Source organism: Lepisma saccharinum, chromosome 3 (genome assembly GCF_977018435.1).
Source record: "Lepisma saccharinum chromosome 3, izLepSacc3.1, whole genome shotgun sequence".
Lineage (NCBI taxonomy): Eukaryota > Metazoa > Arthropoda > Insecta > Zygentoma > Lepismatidae > Lepisma > Lepisma saccharinum.
The window spans coordinates 60411719-60427781 of record NC_139231.1 but is presented as its reverse complement, the minus strand read 5'-3'; the positions used below and the strand labels follow the sequence as shown (position 1 = coordinate 60427781).

At 36.9% G+C, this 16063-nt stretch overlaps 1 long non-coding RNA gene across 1 annotated transcript; it reads left to right on the top strand.

The window, feature by feature from the left end:
- Nucleotides 1-9559: 9559 nt before the first annotated feature.
- On the top strand, nucleotides 9560-15854 carry LOC145985808 (uncharacterized). The gene is made up of 4 exons (XR_014441454.1): nucleotides 9560-9638; nucleotides 11611-11760; nucleotides 13104-13175; nucleotides 15691-15854. It is a non-coding gene; the product is annotated as an uncharacterized LOC145985808 (long non-coding RNA).
- The last annotated feature ends 209 nt before the right edge of the window (nucleotides 15855-16063 follow it).

The window sequence follows — 16063 nt, the reverse complement described above, 5'->3', positions numbered from 1 at the left end:
TAAAAATCGAGGCGAGAACTAGACCAGCTACCTTCGAGACTTGTCGAGACGAGGCCGAACCTTTTGGTCTCCTTCGAGACTTACTGTGCCACTCCCACAGACGTACCAAGCGAATATCTACCTGATTATTTATAGCTAAATTCATATATTTTGTGTGTTGAAATGACGAAGTTATTTCATTATTGAGATCCTTTGTTGTGTGGTCGTGCATATATATTCAGGACAATTTTTTTTTCTCGAGGGTTCGTAGCATCGAAACGAGGCGTCAAAAGAAAAATACTTTAATAAGGAGCCAGTTTGCCATAATGACCTCTATACGGTATGAACGCTCGTGGGGTGATACACTGCATAGCATTTTTATTATGCTTTGTGGCACATCACCACCCGCACAAAATGATAGGACGTGTGACTTGGATAACACATGACTTCAGATCCGTGCTTTTTTTTCTCTTTCATTCTTAGCGTACTTGTCTATGTAACATCGACTACTTGATTATATCCATTACATAAGTAAGTACAGTAAACGCGGGGAATATCATCCCGTGTGATTAACATAGACAAGATTAGTGAATGAAATATACAAGAAAGAAAAAAATAGAATAAAACATTAGCATAAAACACGACAGGGGCAATTGCCCGCCTCACCCAAAGTAATTAAAAGAGTAATGTTTGTGATTTGGCAAATTTCACAGTTATTTACCAAATAATCCTGGACGCTATTTTTATTAGGTGGTAAACTTTTCGAGTCTGCCCTCCCCCAAATTTAAATCCAAAGTTTGATTATATCCCCTCAAAATTAGACCTCAAGTTACGCCCATGCAATATGATACTTTGTAATTGCATAATGAAATACGAAGTTTGTTTCAAAGCAACTGATTAAGGTAAGTAGGAAACTCGACCTTCTTACATGTAAGTGTGTGATGTAGGTCTCCTATTTACAAAGTCAGTAGCACTTGAATGCTCCAGACGGAATTATAAACAAATATAAGTTTTCACAATTGGATTATCACATCGGTTTTTCGAACAGACAGGAAATTTCGAAAACGATTTTGTTGCTGCACAACAATGGTCCAGTGGTGCGTTAATGGGACAATTAATCATTTAGTAAACCAGATAGGTAAGCACCTAATGTGCCTCGGAACAGTTTAATTTCCTTATTCCGACAACACAACGTGCCTTCACTCCCATCTATCCCTATCCTGAACAACATCTATCCAATCACTAATTTCCTTCAGGCCCATTTCAACATTTTCCTATCGTGGTTTTAACCAAGGGCTCTCCGCCTCCCCAAAGATATCACGAAAAGTTATGAAAAACTCAATATGCTGACCAAGGCAGAAATTTATTTTATTATAAAACATTAAGTAAACGTAACGTTTCAACTTTCTAGAAAGGTCTTCTTCAGACTCTGTACCAAGTACAACTGAAACAAGGTGCAAAACAGGACGATATATATACACAAAAATTACTCCCCTCCAGACATAAGACTATTAGAAAGTTGTTTTCCTGGAACATTCCAACAGGTGGCCTTGCCTTGTCAACTGTACTTTCACCTGACTGGCGATGTAGCTAAACATTTTCTTTCATCTGGAAAGTGGTTGGACTCTTTATCTCACGCTCTTTTTCCTTTCTTTCTTCCTTCTTCTCTCCTCTTTCTCTCTTGTCCTTTCCACTCTTTCTAACACCTTCTTCCATTCTTTGTTTACCTTCAGTCCCCAATTCCAGTTCATTTAAACACACGAGAGAAACAGGACATGACATAGAGTGGGATGAGGCTAAGCAGATAGGAAGGGAGAAGAGAATAGTAGTGAGAAAATGGAAGGAGGCCAAGGAAATAGAGAAGAAAGGTGAAGAAGACACAATGAACTGGAATGGGTGACTGATGATAAGCAAAGAATGGAAGAAGGTGTTAGAAAGAGTGGAAAGGACAAGAGAGAAAGAGGAGAGAAGAATGAAGAAAGAAAGGAACGGAGCGTGAGTTAAGAGTCCAATCATTTTCCAGATGATAGAAAATGTTTAGCTAAATCGCCTTTCAGGTGAAAGTGCTGTTGAAAAGGGAAGGCCACCTGCTGGAATGTTCCAGGAAAACATCTTTCTAATAGTCTTGTGTCTGGAGGGGAGTAATTTTTGTGTATATATATCGTCCTGTTTTGCACCTTGTTTCAGTTGTACTTGGTACAGAGTCTGAAGAAGACCTTGCTAGAAGGTTGAAACGTTACGATTACCTAATGTTTTATAATAAAGTAAATTTCTGCCTTGGTCAGCATAATGAGTTTTTCATATCATGGAAACAAGACTTAATGGTGTTATAACACGAAAACTTCATGCAATGCGAATGGTGAAACTGTAGTGTGAAGACATGGAACGAAGTGTTGCCGTGAAAGACAGCAGAATAAATGGTTTCTGTGCATTAACCACAAAAAGACAAAACAGTGTTCATCGAACCAAGTGATGGATGTTGGAAAGGGAGGAAGTCGAATCTAGTTTCTGTTTTAATAGTGGGCTCAAGTCTGAACTTTAGAACAACGTCAGTGCTTTTAATTCAATTTCAATTTTATGATTTGAAAAATATTATTATTATTATTATTATTATTAATATAAGGTAATATATGAGTGTTTATGACTAAAGGGCAAGATGTGAAATCATAGTCTGCCCTCCCAGTAGTCGAAGTGGAAATTCCTAGCTAAGTGGTTGCTTTGCGCCCTTTGGGGAAAGGTGAGGGATTCTTGCATGGTTCAACATGGAGAAAATGCAGTGCGTGAGGAGATACCTCCACAAATTATCCTAGTGGGGGGATGCTTTGTGAGAATTTTCTTAACTTAGGGATAGCATCTCTCATGTTCACCCACTTCGAGCACTGCTGCCCCCTCTGAGAAAAAAGCCTGGTTTCGACCACTAGGTTTCCCGACGAGGATCCCCTTCTATCTTCGTGCATTGTTGATAGACCTACGTTTTGATCTGAGAACCACCGACAATCGCGCTATTGTATTAATTCATCGCGATTATAGCGCTAATTATTTCAATTCAATCTAATCGGCCACGTTTAAGGGAATTCCCCCGATAAGGGGGAAAAGACCGTAATAGGTTTACGGCGACTGTACAGTGCATGCAAGCTGAAAGTCGAGCAACCGTAAAATGAAGCAAATGAGCAATTAATTAAGCGTAATCACCAATCATTCACCTGAAACTCCCAGACCTAGCTGCGCGAATAATCCCGTAAGCAGGGAGCGCTGTGTCTTGCAGTGTTCGGCCAATAAAACCCACTTGTTTGCGTCTGAGGGTCCTGGCGACTAAGTAATCCCACACTGCAAAAAAAAAAGGTGTGTTTGGGGTGAGTTTCGCTCTTTGGAGGCTTCGAAGGTCAGAATACTCGGAATCCTCACCCTTTTGAGTGAGTTTCTCCTCCATACCCTAGGGTGAGTGCAGATCTGTCGTGAAAACCTTCCCTATACACCCCTTTGGGTGAGTTTCGGCTGCACCGTGATGCCACATGTACAAACTTTCCCACTGAAAATCCACTCACAGGCCTTGTCATAGCGAAAGAATTTTGCCGACATGACAACGTTTGTCGTCCTGGACCCCTGCCAGGCTCTCCGAGGCAATTTTTTCTACCTGCTGAACCCTTTTCCCAACAAATTACCACCCTGTAGCAGTTCTCTAAATATTCAGCAGAGGCGCTGTACTGCAAGTGGCGCTGATTCGAGTGACTAAATCGTGAAATACTTTCAAAATAGGTCGAAAACCTAAAGTCCGTCGACGTTGTTCGTGTGGGGGAAACTAGCGGTCGAGGGACCTTGGAATAAACCTGTCAGTTTTGAGATCACTGTGATGTTTTAATAATTAGAAAGTGTACGAAATAAATACCTGTATGTTACATGTAAATTTCAGGAATAATCTATTTGAATAGTCATTTCTTATTTTCAAGTACAATTTCACTGCTTTACGTCAGTAATTAACAAAATTTAAGCCGAAAGAAAAATATGATTTTTCCTCACTTAAACAAAGGAAATACATGTTTATAGCCTGAAAGAACGTGTGACATATGCAATCGTGCAAGTGCATACAAATTAAGGCATAAAAAACTGTGTTTTTTTTGTTTACAATATTTCTTCTTTCTTGTTGTTCGAACCTGTATGACTGCATCTTTGTAGTTATTTTCTCATGAAAATATAATGTGCCTTCATTATCAATGTTATCTTGGAGAAGTAAATTTTGTTACTTGGAGTCGGTATTTCTAGTGTTCATTCATAACGCTTATCTGTCGGGCTGCATTACACTTTTCCTATTCTTATTTCATTACTTTTTTCGGCTAGGAGGAAGCTCTTATGCAAAACACAGATTACAGATATAACACCAGGAGTACACAACCTGAGTACTCAATGTAATTGGAATTATTTTTTAACGCTTAAATAATTTGTTTAACCTTACTATTTTACAGTAAATTTAACGAGAGGCGTCAAGACAATTCTCTGTGCTGAGATGTAAAATAAACTTAATGTTTAAAATGTGACCCCACCACAATTAAAAATTTAATATTTCCGAAGTCACTGGGATTATCGTAAAGGATTATGACCATAAGAGAAGGGTTATGCCTTCTTGTTATGAGGCACGTAGCCAGGGGGAGGGCTAAGGGGGCTGAAGCCCCGAAATCCTACAAATATCTAATTTAAATAGTGCATAGAGGTAATTAATTTTACTTACTTAGCAGGATTAAACATTAGATCGAAAAAAGTTTAGTGTATAATAGAGAAACCAGTTTATATTGTTATATTCTACCATTTAATCCAAAGAATAAATGGATCCACCAGCTCTCAAAATTTATAGTTTTCTTTGTGACAAGTCATACTATATAAACTTTATGAGTAAAATTTGGGCAAAACTTTTAAAGCCTTTACTGACGGAATGTGTAAAGGATAATAACAAAATACAATAACTATGAATTTCAGTACACTAAGTGTACAAAATGTAAAAAAAATGGACAATGTGTTGGATATACACTCATACAGTGGATCGAGTAGCAGTCTCTCTCCATTTACACAATAATAATAATAATAACAAATAATTTGGATTAAAATTGGTTTATTTTCAATAACTTATAATAGTTGTTATTGTAAAATGATAATTATAACCGTGGTAAACTGGTAATAATTATTATTGTCATTATTCTTTCTACCAATCAATGGCCTGTCCCCTTCTGCAAATATTTCTGGCGACGCCTGTGGTGATAAGGATGAGCCCCCCCCCCCGAAATAAACGTGCCTGTGTTATAGTCATGTTCCTAGAATTCCCATCCTTCCTGCATTTGAAATTCTTTTTTTAAAGTTCTCTGCCAAAACAACTTACGTACGCCACCAATATGACATGTGACGAATACTTCAATTTGCAATTTGACGAATGGCTTAATTGTAACGATGAGGATAACACTGATGAGACAAAGAAAAGGACATATTCAAACTTTACCCAAACCCTCTGCTTCGTAGTTTACTACACCAACGACTATCTTTTGCATTTATTCAAAAGGTATGCCTAAGGGCGGTAACGCCAACAACAAACAGTCTAATAGAAAATGTTTCATCCCACTTTGCGTTTTATCCTTGCAAGGGACCGCAACTCCAGAAGACATTCAACTTTCATTACTTTTCCCCCACCCCTACATCACAGTCAATGTACAACCTAAAATGCTTATCCATATTTTTGAAATCTTTAGAGCTGCATAAACAAAAGTCATAAAAGTTTCTAAATAGGTCCGCTTATCTAAGTATTCAAAAGAAATTTTGGTTAAGCTAATTAAATTACCATAAACGCAGTTCCAATTTGTTATTCTTGTTTCATTTCCAAATATACGCTACATTTAATGAGGCAAACTGGTTCCCTTTCTGAGCCACTGTCTTCAAATAGATGTGGCAACAAATAAATTTTGCAACGACGTGTTGAATACCATACGTGAATATCCTCCAAAGTTCCGTTTCTGGACTTTCTCTCCTTTTCCTTTGTAACGAGCAACCCCTCGCTGTGCGCGTCACGCGTCAATGCACCAAACCTGAAGTCTTCCCTGGGAATGACATTACAAGTCGAAGCAATGTTTTATTTCTGGTACACGATTATATTCCTCTGATAAACGCTGTGATTAAAATTTCTAACTAGCTTTGAAAGCTTTTTCTTGAACAAACTGTACAAAAGTTAATTGTCCTCGTCCGTGGCAGTGCGGTCTAAGGCGCTGTGCTTTGGCCTCCGACGGCATGGGTTCGAGTCCGCCTGGGTTCAGTCTCTGGGTTCTCGGCCTGTGCATAGGACCGGTGGCAACCCACCATCGTGAGGAAATTGGCGAGCTACGAGTGAGTAGTGTAACCCGGTCACGGATATCTCCTATAACGGCTGGAGGTTCGACGTGCTGACCCCACGTCACCCCATTACCGGTTGAAGATCTCCACACCTCTAGGTAGGATTGTGGGATGGAGCCTGGCAGCCGGGAGATAGGTCAAGGCCCTTCGAGGGCTGTAGAGCCACGGGTATTATTATTATAGAAGTTAATAACAAAATTTAATGACTATAAGCATCTCAGTCAAGTTACTGTTGCGCTGGAAATTCATTTATCAAGTGGATCGAGAAGAAAATTCTCTCCAAGGAGGATATAATAATAATAATAATAATAATAATAGTAATGATAATACATTTGGAATAAAATTGGTTTATTTCAATTAGTTTATAACAATAATAATCATAAGCATGATAATTATTATTGTTATTAATATTACTGTTTAAATTTTATTGTTGGCCTGACCACCCCTATAAAGAATTCTGCTTCCTTGTAATCCACGCGCACGTCACCTACTAAATCAAGAGATTAATATTATTATTGGTTTGGATATATACGTGGATCTTTTCATAAGCCAACTAACTGACCGTCAAGCATTCGGTAGCAAAATCCTTGAGTCTACTATTCAACGTGCTCGGTCACGGCTAACTTATTACATTTATTTCAGACAGTTTGCATTATACTGGCACGTAAGATTTCTCAAAATATGGTCAACTGAAGTTAATCAATGCCATTGAACATAGGATTACTTTTACAAAAATTAATAAAAGTGCAACATGAATTTAGGTTACAAACTGAGACGAGAGTCGTGAATGAAGGAACCTTTCGTTCTTTCGTCGCTGTAAGCAGACTCGTTCTCGTTGCTCTTTCTTTCCCGAAGGAAAAGCCTCGGTCTCGTTTAGATTATCTCAATAATAAATATATAAGAAATGTTTAAAGACATTTAGTAATATAACTTAAAAACGAAAGTTTTAGAAAATTAAACATCTTTAAATAAAAAGTAAATCAAGTTGCATATTATAGAAATTTTGATTATAACGAATTCAAATAATAATTTACACTACGATTTACCAAATCCTTGAACAATACAAGGCTTTCGGACAGTATAAGTCTCGATTATACAGACGGCTGTCACTCTCGGTCTTGTCTTCATTTTAAATTGTGCTCGGTTTCAGCCAAAGTGGCACAAAAGCGAAGTAAAATAAAGCAAATCAATCAATCAAAATAATCATAATACGTAATAATAAATTTTATACCAACGGCCGATCTTCCTTTAAAAAATTCTGGTTTTCTATTGTTCTAGTCAACAGTCGAAGGCAATCGATATATGTAATACCTCGAATGACGTGTCTGTCTGCCAGTGAGAAGGAAAAGAAAACAGCATTATTCCTGCTTACCACTATCTAAGATACAGTTTTATTAGTAGTGCAAGACCCTGCATTCAACGACTAGTTAAAAAAAATGAAGTTACTTATTGTATTTTGGATGATACGTCCTTCATATCTTCACATTCACGCTTGTTTATTAACTATCTGGATTATTTTTAAAAAATGTTATTTTTCGCAAGTTCTCGTGTCCATTGGCAATATGTACAAATACAGGAAAATAATTTATCTTATGGAAATGGCTATTTCAACAGTCACTCACCCAGGCTCGAACCCGGACACCAAGTGACGAGAGCGTTGCACCACAGCTCTGCACCCTGTCCGTGGGGGTCCCCTTATTGAGAAGAACTTATTGCTTACAAATCCCGCAGGAAGAGTACATTATCTTTGGTAACGACCACCATATAAGTTATATTTTCTGGAGTTCTTTGTTCCAATCAGTATATTAGGACACTACAGTAAATGCAAAGACAATATTTTCAACAATAAGACATTAAATACTCATTTATTATTATAAAATTTTAATTACAGATTATTGTAACGAACTGATAATAACCAGCATTACACAATAAACGCAGTTTGAAGTTTTCTTTATATAAAAGCGACAAAAAACATTCTCATGTTCACATTAGTTTTTTAGGGGGTAAAAATCTAGATTTTTGGTCAACTAATCATGTGTATTAGAAAGTATCAATGTCAACTATTAACTAATAAGTTCTGGGGAAATTTGAAGTTGTTTGTTGCGGAACCTGAATCAACTGCCCTTATCCTCCCACCCCCCTACTATAGGGCTGTTCCTGGATGAGAATTACAATATTATATTCTACATTAATATTATTATGAAGTACTTATCTCTGTGAAGGAAAGCCGGTCTCCATGGCGGAGTGGGTAGCGCAGCGAATCCAGGCCTGGGGATGTGTTTTCTTTGCGAGTGTCCCTTCATGAATTTAATCATATCATCAATTCATCCTCATCTTCGCGATTAGCCAAAAGTGACACAAAAGCGAAATAAAATAAACCAGCTCAATCAATTTGTGGAGGAGAGAAATTCTGTCCTTTATTTTCTTAGGACTTTGGTATCCACAGAGCGCTTTCAAATTGCCACAAACCAGTGGCGGATCCAGAAGTTACAGCTGGGAGGGGCGAATTTCATTCGAATGCCTCACCTCACCGAACCTCAATTCTAACATACACTACACTGCTATATATAAACAACATATTATACTGTAAACAGGAACGAAGCTGATTTTGTGTTCTAGAAGATAGAGAATTCCTTTGCAAAAATAGAGGTCGAGGACTGGAATAGGTGGTTATTATTGTATCATAATGCCTCTTGACCTCCTATTGCCACAATGTAATCTGAATGAGCAGATATGAGAAATATAATGAATATTCACAGAACACGAAAGCCTATTCCCTCAAGGGGTCTCAGTTCGATTTCATTTTGAAGCATGTTGCACAGTGATTCAATACAAATTTAAACTGTAGTGTCAGTTTCGATTAGCTTATCTTGATCATAAGGTTGACTTATTTTATAAATATTATCGAGCCTTTTAAATTTGGGGATAAAAGTCGGAACATTTGAGTCTCAAAAATATCAGGTATAATATCATATCCAAGAACTGGCAGTTGGGAATGGAGATCGCTCCCATCGCCCTCCCAGTGGATCCGCCTGCCACAAAAGTTGTCTAAACCACCCCCACCCCCAAAGATCGTTGCTTTGTTTAAAGGACATTCACTTTTAGCATCCTTTGTTGCAAGTCACGCGTCGTATACGGCGCGCTTTTCGTGTGGACCAATCGAAGGACGTCTGGGATAAGCAGGCCCAGAATAGCCTTGCCGTTGACATTGTGTGAGGTCGTCTGTGCCGTGGGCCAGAATAGTTTGTCTGCTGAGTGGGTATTTGAAAGTGAAGATAAGAAAGCAGGATTCGAAGGTAAGTAAGTTCAATAACGTTTTCAATATTTTTACACTGTAAGTTTTCTTTATATATGCTCAGATTGTCCTATCCTAAATGCTTAGACCAAAATGTGTTTCACATTTCGAAATAATGACAGTACACGGTGAGAGGGCACTGTTTAGCATGCAGTGTGAGCCCTTTCAATAGTTCTCGTCCGAAGATTGGCATTCGTCATGGTTTGATTTGATTTGATTGATTCGTTTTATTTTACTTCGCGGTTTGTGCCTCTTGGCTAATTTTGAGAATATGGGGATGAGTGATGAAATTGATGAATGGACATTTACAAACAACCATGCCCAAGCGGGATTCGAACCCGGGACACCTGGCGTCGCAGCTCGACGTGCTAAGACATTTAAATAACTAGCGAAGTCACAAATATTACTCTTTATTACTTTGCTCCTCAGGTCGCCTAACTTGAAGATTTTAACAAATGTGAAAATTTTGGGGGTCCTTGTCCCCGCCAATTTACGCCTATGGTTACGGAGACTGAGAAATCATGGTTTAAGTTCGTTTCCGTCCTTCCCACTCCCATTTTTGGAGAGAAATAACTGGAAAACTATAACGATAAAAAATAAAATTTCAAGTGCACAAACGAAATTCTATCCAAGAAGTTGCTTGATTTTTTCTTCCTCCATGATGGGGAGCTTTTAGTTGTTTAGTTTAGTTATTTCAATGGTACAAACGTAATGATTTTGTCCTTCATTTTAAAGTTGGGGGCGAGGGAACTTCAAATATTAATTTAATTTACTCTCAAATCGTTACGGTACAATCGAAAAAATGCGCTGGGATAAAACTGTACGGGCTACCTGAAGTCCCCCCCCCCCCAAGTTCAATTTGTGAATACTCGAACTCTGTAATGTTGCAAACGAAAGTAAATGCGATACAATCCGGTACAAACGAAAGATAATCTTACTTTAAACAGAATATGTGGATGTTTGGGGGAACAACGTCACAAAGGTTGACCCTACTACAATTATCACTGCTACTAGGATTCTCTATCATCTTTATTTCTTTCTCCGTTTTCATATGTTTCAATTTTTCTCTGCTCTCTTGGTTCCTCTGTTTCCATTTCCGTTATTCTTCTTTACCTTTTGTCTCTTTCTTTCTACGCTTCCTTCTCTCTTTCCCATTTCCTTCTATTTATGTTCTCTGTCATTCGCTGTCAATGTATCTTCGGTCTCTTTCACCCTCTCTCTTTGTGTTCTTCTGTTCTTGTGCGATTCTCGCTGCGCTGTAAGCAATCCCAATTTTTAACTGTTGGCTATTTGTGTTAGGAGGAGATGGGCCAAAAATATTTCGTTGTGGGCTAGAGCCCCCTTTGGTGTCGACTATTCTGACTGCGACTGGCACCTTCGTTTGGTGTGTGATGTTCCTAAAGTTGTAAAGTAACTTGTTGCGCATAATTCATAATCTTTCGTTATTGGCTGTCGGAACGTACCCCAGAGGGATTTGTAATTGATTTTTAAGTAAAGAGGCCAAAATAATGCAGTGGGATACTGTGGGACGTAAAGTTAATTTGCATGGGAAATATTATTTACAAAACAGGCTTCTGTAAGAGTTTATAAGATTTGTAAGCTGCTGCTTAAACTCCATTCATTCGTTGTAGTCGATTGCATCTAATTCACAATTTTTTAAAGGAAAAAAGACACATTGTAAACAAGGGCGTGAAAGTTAAATATACCTTGACATTAATTTTCGGGAGCAATGATCGCCTTCCTCATTCAGACGCTGATATTCGTGAGGTTTTCTGTAGTGTGCGTCCATAGTATCTTCTAATTTTCGGTCCCTGGGGGATTCTAAACATTAACAATTTAAGTTAAGAAAACTTACAATTTCAAGCAGCAGCTAGAATTTCTTTTAGAGTGTTGTCTTAGATTTCTTTTACACATAAATATGGTTGTGCAACATAAAATTTTAAGTATTATTTTAATTTTCAACTCCTTTTCAGGAATGTGCCATGCATAGAGAGGAGTGAATACGGATAATACCCACAAACACACTCGCCTTAGTTCCAATCTACACTGAACATTTCGCCACTCATCACCGATAGCAGTTTTTCAAGGATCCTGCATGGGTTGGGTTTACACAGATATGCAATGTAAGTAGAGTAGTTCAAATCTAATTTTGTTCTCTTTTCAAGGGAATTTATTATTCATTATTTTCATAAGTTTTAAGCTGTAGGAACTTGAAATGACAGAGGTCTCTTAGGAAGTAAGCTTATATGTTGAGGTGGGAGGACCAGTGGCGACCACTATATGTACCCAGGTGTAGCGCACGCTAGAGGTGGTCAGCTAGTATTGAACATTTAGTCATCATAGTGAGTGTGAAAAGAAATTTAAAGTGTCAAAAGTACATGCATACATAAATACATGTATCAAGGAGTCCGAGGTTCCATACTCGGTAGTGGTTCAGATTTCACTTTGAACTTTAGGTGAAGCCCCGATTAGCCTTTCTGTGCATAAAGTGGACTTAAAAACAAATTCAAACAACAAATCTGGAAATAGGAAAGGGTGGGTGGGTGTCTCATAGCTTCGGTTATTTCTGTTTCAAAGGGAGTGTTCGCCACTGGGAAGGACAGTACTAATAGTTATACACAGTGTAGGCTGGAATGTAAAACTTTGTTGTGACTGTCTTAAGAAGTATTTGGAAATTGATATGGCATACTAATTACACAATGTGTACAGCGAGATGTTAAAATATTACCAGGCAAGTTGTTCATAATTTTCAATATTTTTTGACGTCCCACGTGTATTTAAGGAATTGAACTGCATTGAACTTCTCCGGGAAATATTTATGCATCTCACTCTTTACATACCTTTCCTAATATCTTTGTTACACAATTAATTTCATGGAGGATTAGTGAAAAAAAAAATGGTTGACTAGACCACACAGCAAATATACTTCTGTGTCAGCATCTTTAAGTTCTGAGAATCGATTGCTGCTTGTGTACAATTTAGTGTTCTTGTGGATGTGGGATGAAGTAAGTGATTCATACATTTTATTTGTTTTCTCTTTTCAACTTGCAAAGTGAGGGTCTGTGATGCTACATTTATTGGCTATCAGTTACCCTGTAAAAGCCTACATACAAATTTTGTCTTTGGAAATTAAATTCATTTTGAGATGTTATGTAGAAGAAAACACACAGATAAAGAAATTAATTCTTATTTGAAAAGTATCTAAACTTTCATCATTCTGGGTTTCTTTCATTCAATCTTCCACTGTATATATAGACATTCCTTAGGAGAATTTAAATTGCTGGGGGGATCCAAATGATACTAACTTTGCATGATAATTAACTTTTATATGTTAAATCCACTTGAACGCTTCAAATAGTCTTCCATCTATTAAGAAATATAGTTGTACAATAAACTGTTGTATTGAAGAAGTTAAATTTTTGCTACTTTCAAGATTAATCTAATTTAAATTTATTCCTTATTTCAGACATTGAATGCTGTTTAACTAAAATAACCACATCTGATGTTTGAAGATGATCCTGATTTTGTAAATGGAAATGTAAGTAAATAAATCAATTAACCTGTATGTAATCTGAAAATGTCAGAATCACATAAATAGAACTAGGAACGTAAAATATAATGCTGCTTGTGCGAACCATACATACACACCTTTCATTTTGTAATTAAGAATCTTTGGATATGCATTTCCAAAATGCACCTTAGCATAAATATACAAATTATAATCTTTATGTATTTCTTTCGTAGCCTACTAAACTTTCAATAGAACTTTATTTCTGCTACTTGAAAACAGAATCATATCCATGCTTTTATTTTTGGAGAGTTGAACTTTCATGTAGCTATATCTTGTTTCTATAGAAAATATTTAAAATTGTCAAGGGTATGTGTCTCTTGTCTGCTGGGTGAAAGGATGGAATGAGGCATCCACTCACTTCTCCTTCTGGCACTGTGCCTGTTACATGCTAGTATAATGTACAGAATAAATAAAATCTTTTTGCCTTTTCGCTACATGATGTTTACACATACACTTTGACAGGACAGAACTACAGGGTGCGAAATCATTGAAAACTGGTGGGGGAAGAAAGTTCTTAATTTACATTCCCCCTCCGCCACATGTGTGTATTATTAAAAGTAAATTAATTTGTTACTTTTATACATATCAGATATTGTAAAGCAGCCAACTAATTCCTTTAGTAACTTGGTTAAAGATGTTATAAATTATGAAATAGTTGAAGTGCTTTTATTATGTGTAAGTTTTTGTTTTGTTTGTGCTTTATGTTAATATAAATCAATTAGATTTCATAGTTATAATTTTCTTGCATTCTTGTTTTACTTTAATTGTGCGTATTGGTGTAGATTTGTTAATGATTTCTTGAGAGAGAAAGCATTCAATACTCACAACTACACTAATTTGTGTGTGTTTTCGATATTATTCTTAGTACAGTATATTTGAAATTAAAAGTAATTGCTTATCTTTCGTTTGTTATAACAAAAAATCTTCCCCCCGGAAATTTTTGGTGGGGGGATTTTTAAGGCCAAGATTGTTGGTGGTGGGAAATCCCCCTGTCCCCCCAGGATTTCGCACCCTGCAGAACTAACAGAAACAAAAGAAAGCTAAAGCTAAACACTCAAAAATTAGTAAAAAAAATATTTTTCACACCAACATTGAATGGTACTGTTTGAGCTCTTAGGCGACACCAGAAAGGTGTTTGTGTGTGTGTATTGGGGGGCAATCCATTGACTTAACTTAATAGTAGAACAAATATTAACAATAAGAATCATGGTTATGATAATAATTTTACAGTAATAACTATTATAACAAAAAAATAAAATTATATTATTATTATTACTATTATTAAATCCTTTGGGAGAACTACTAGATGAATGAATATCAAGTACAACTTTTCCTTATTACTATAATTTTTTTTTTTTTTTTTTTTTTTTTTTACATTTTACACAGTTAGTGTACTGAAATGCACAGTTATTCTGTTTTATCTTTAAGTTTTAACTTTTCAATAAAAGCTTTCTAAACATTATTTATGTTATAACAACTTCTGCTTTTTGTGACTTGAAATGGCCGATGGCAATTCCAGGGGGTGGGGGGTCAACGGATATGTTCCACCTCCATCTCCCGACACCGATGTTTCAGCACAAAATATTATCCTAAAGTAATTTCTTACTTTTGAAGATAGTGTGCAATTTCCAGTTATATGCTGTGGCGTGCCCAGTAGTCAGCCCTCATTTCGCTATTTTTTCCTGCCTGTTTATAGCCCCATCATCACCCTCCTTGTATAGGCCCTTGCTTATGAAATAAAAGCATGCATGTTTATATTACCTTTGCATAATAGGGTGACATACTCTTAGTCCCTCCACCTGTTCATTCAATCAGTGGCGCACGCAAGGGGGGTTACTGGGTTTAACCCCCCCCCCCGATCTTTAAATATTATGGGAAATGCTGTGTAAAATAAATTGCCAATTTAGTGCTACTGCATTCAATGTAGAAACTGATCAGCTTGAGGGCCTCCCCGATGGTGCAGTGGTAGGTCGTTGCCTTGTAATCAAGGGGTCCTGGGTTCGATACCATGTGGAGGCACATAGTGGTTCGGATCCCACTTTGAACCGCAGGTCCAGTCTCGATTAGCCATATTGTGCATAAAGTGGACTTAAAACACCAAGTCAATCTATCAATTGAGCAGCTTGACTGATTGATTTTGTTTATTTTTCTTCGCATTTCTGCCACTTTTGGGCTAATTGCGAACATGAGGATGAGTGATGATATGATGGAATGGATGAATGGACACTCACAAAGAACACCTGTGCTCAGGCTGGGATTCGAACTCGACACCCCAGGCGTTTTAGCATGCTTTCGTAACCACTCATCCACGAAGGCTGGCTACTCAAGCTTGAATCACTTTGTATGCACACATCACTAGTATACTTTTCAGGGAAGTATTAAGACTCATAAATGTTATAAGTACATTCTAAACTATCACACTCTGACCTAAATGCATTCTTGGTTATATTCTTATTTACTCTTACATTTTTTCTCCTTTCAGATCATGGACGCCTTTCCATACAGACATTTTAAAGGAATACAGCATGCAAATTTTTAGCAATGAAGTAAAATTCCTCTTTTTTTGGATAAAATTGTGAGAACTATGTTGAATTATTGCAAGATGAAATGTACGAATATTGTAAATAAAGTTGAATTTTTTGCTAACTGGTAACTTTATTTCTTCAACCTAATCTTTGGGGCGAAAAAAATTAAGCTCTGTATTTGAAATAGAGTGGTTAAAAATTATGTATATGAACATTTATAACTTCTACTAAATTTGCTCTGCCTTCTTAAGAATGTACATTTTCGTTTCTAATTAATTTATTAAAGTACTGAAATAGGTTCTAAAAGCACCAAAAATCACTCACATTGTA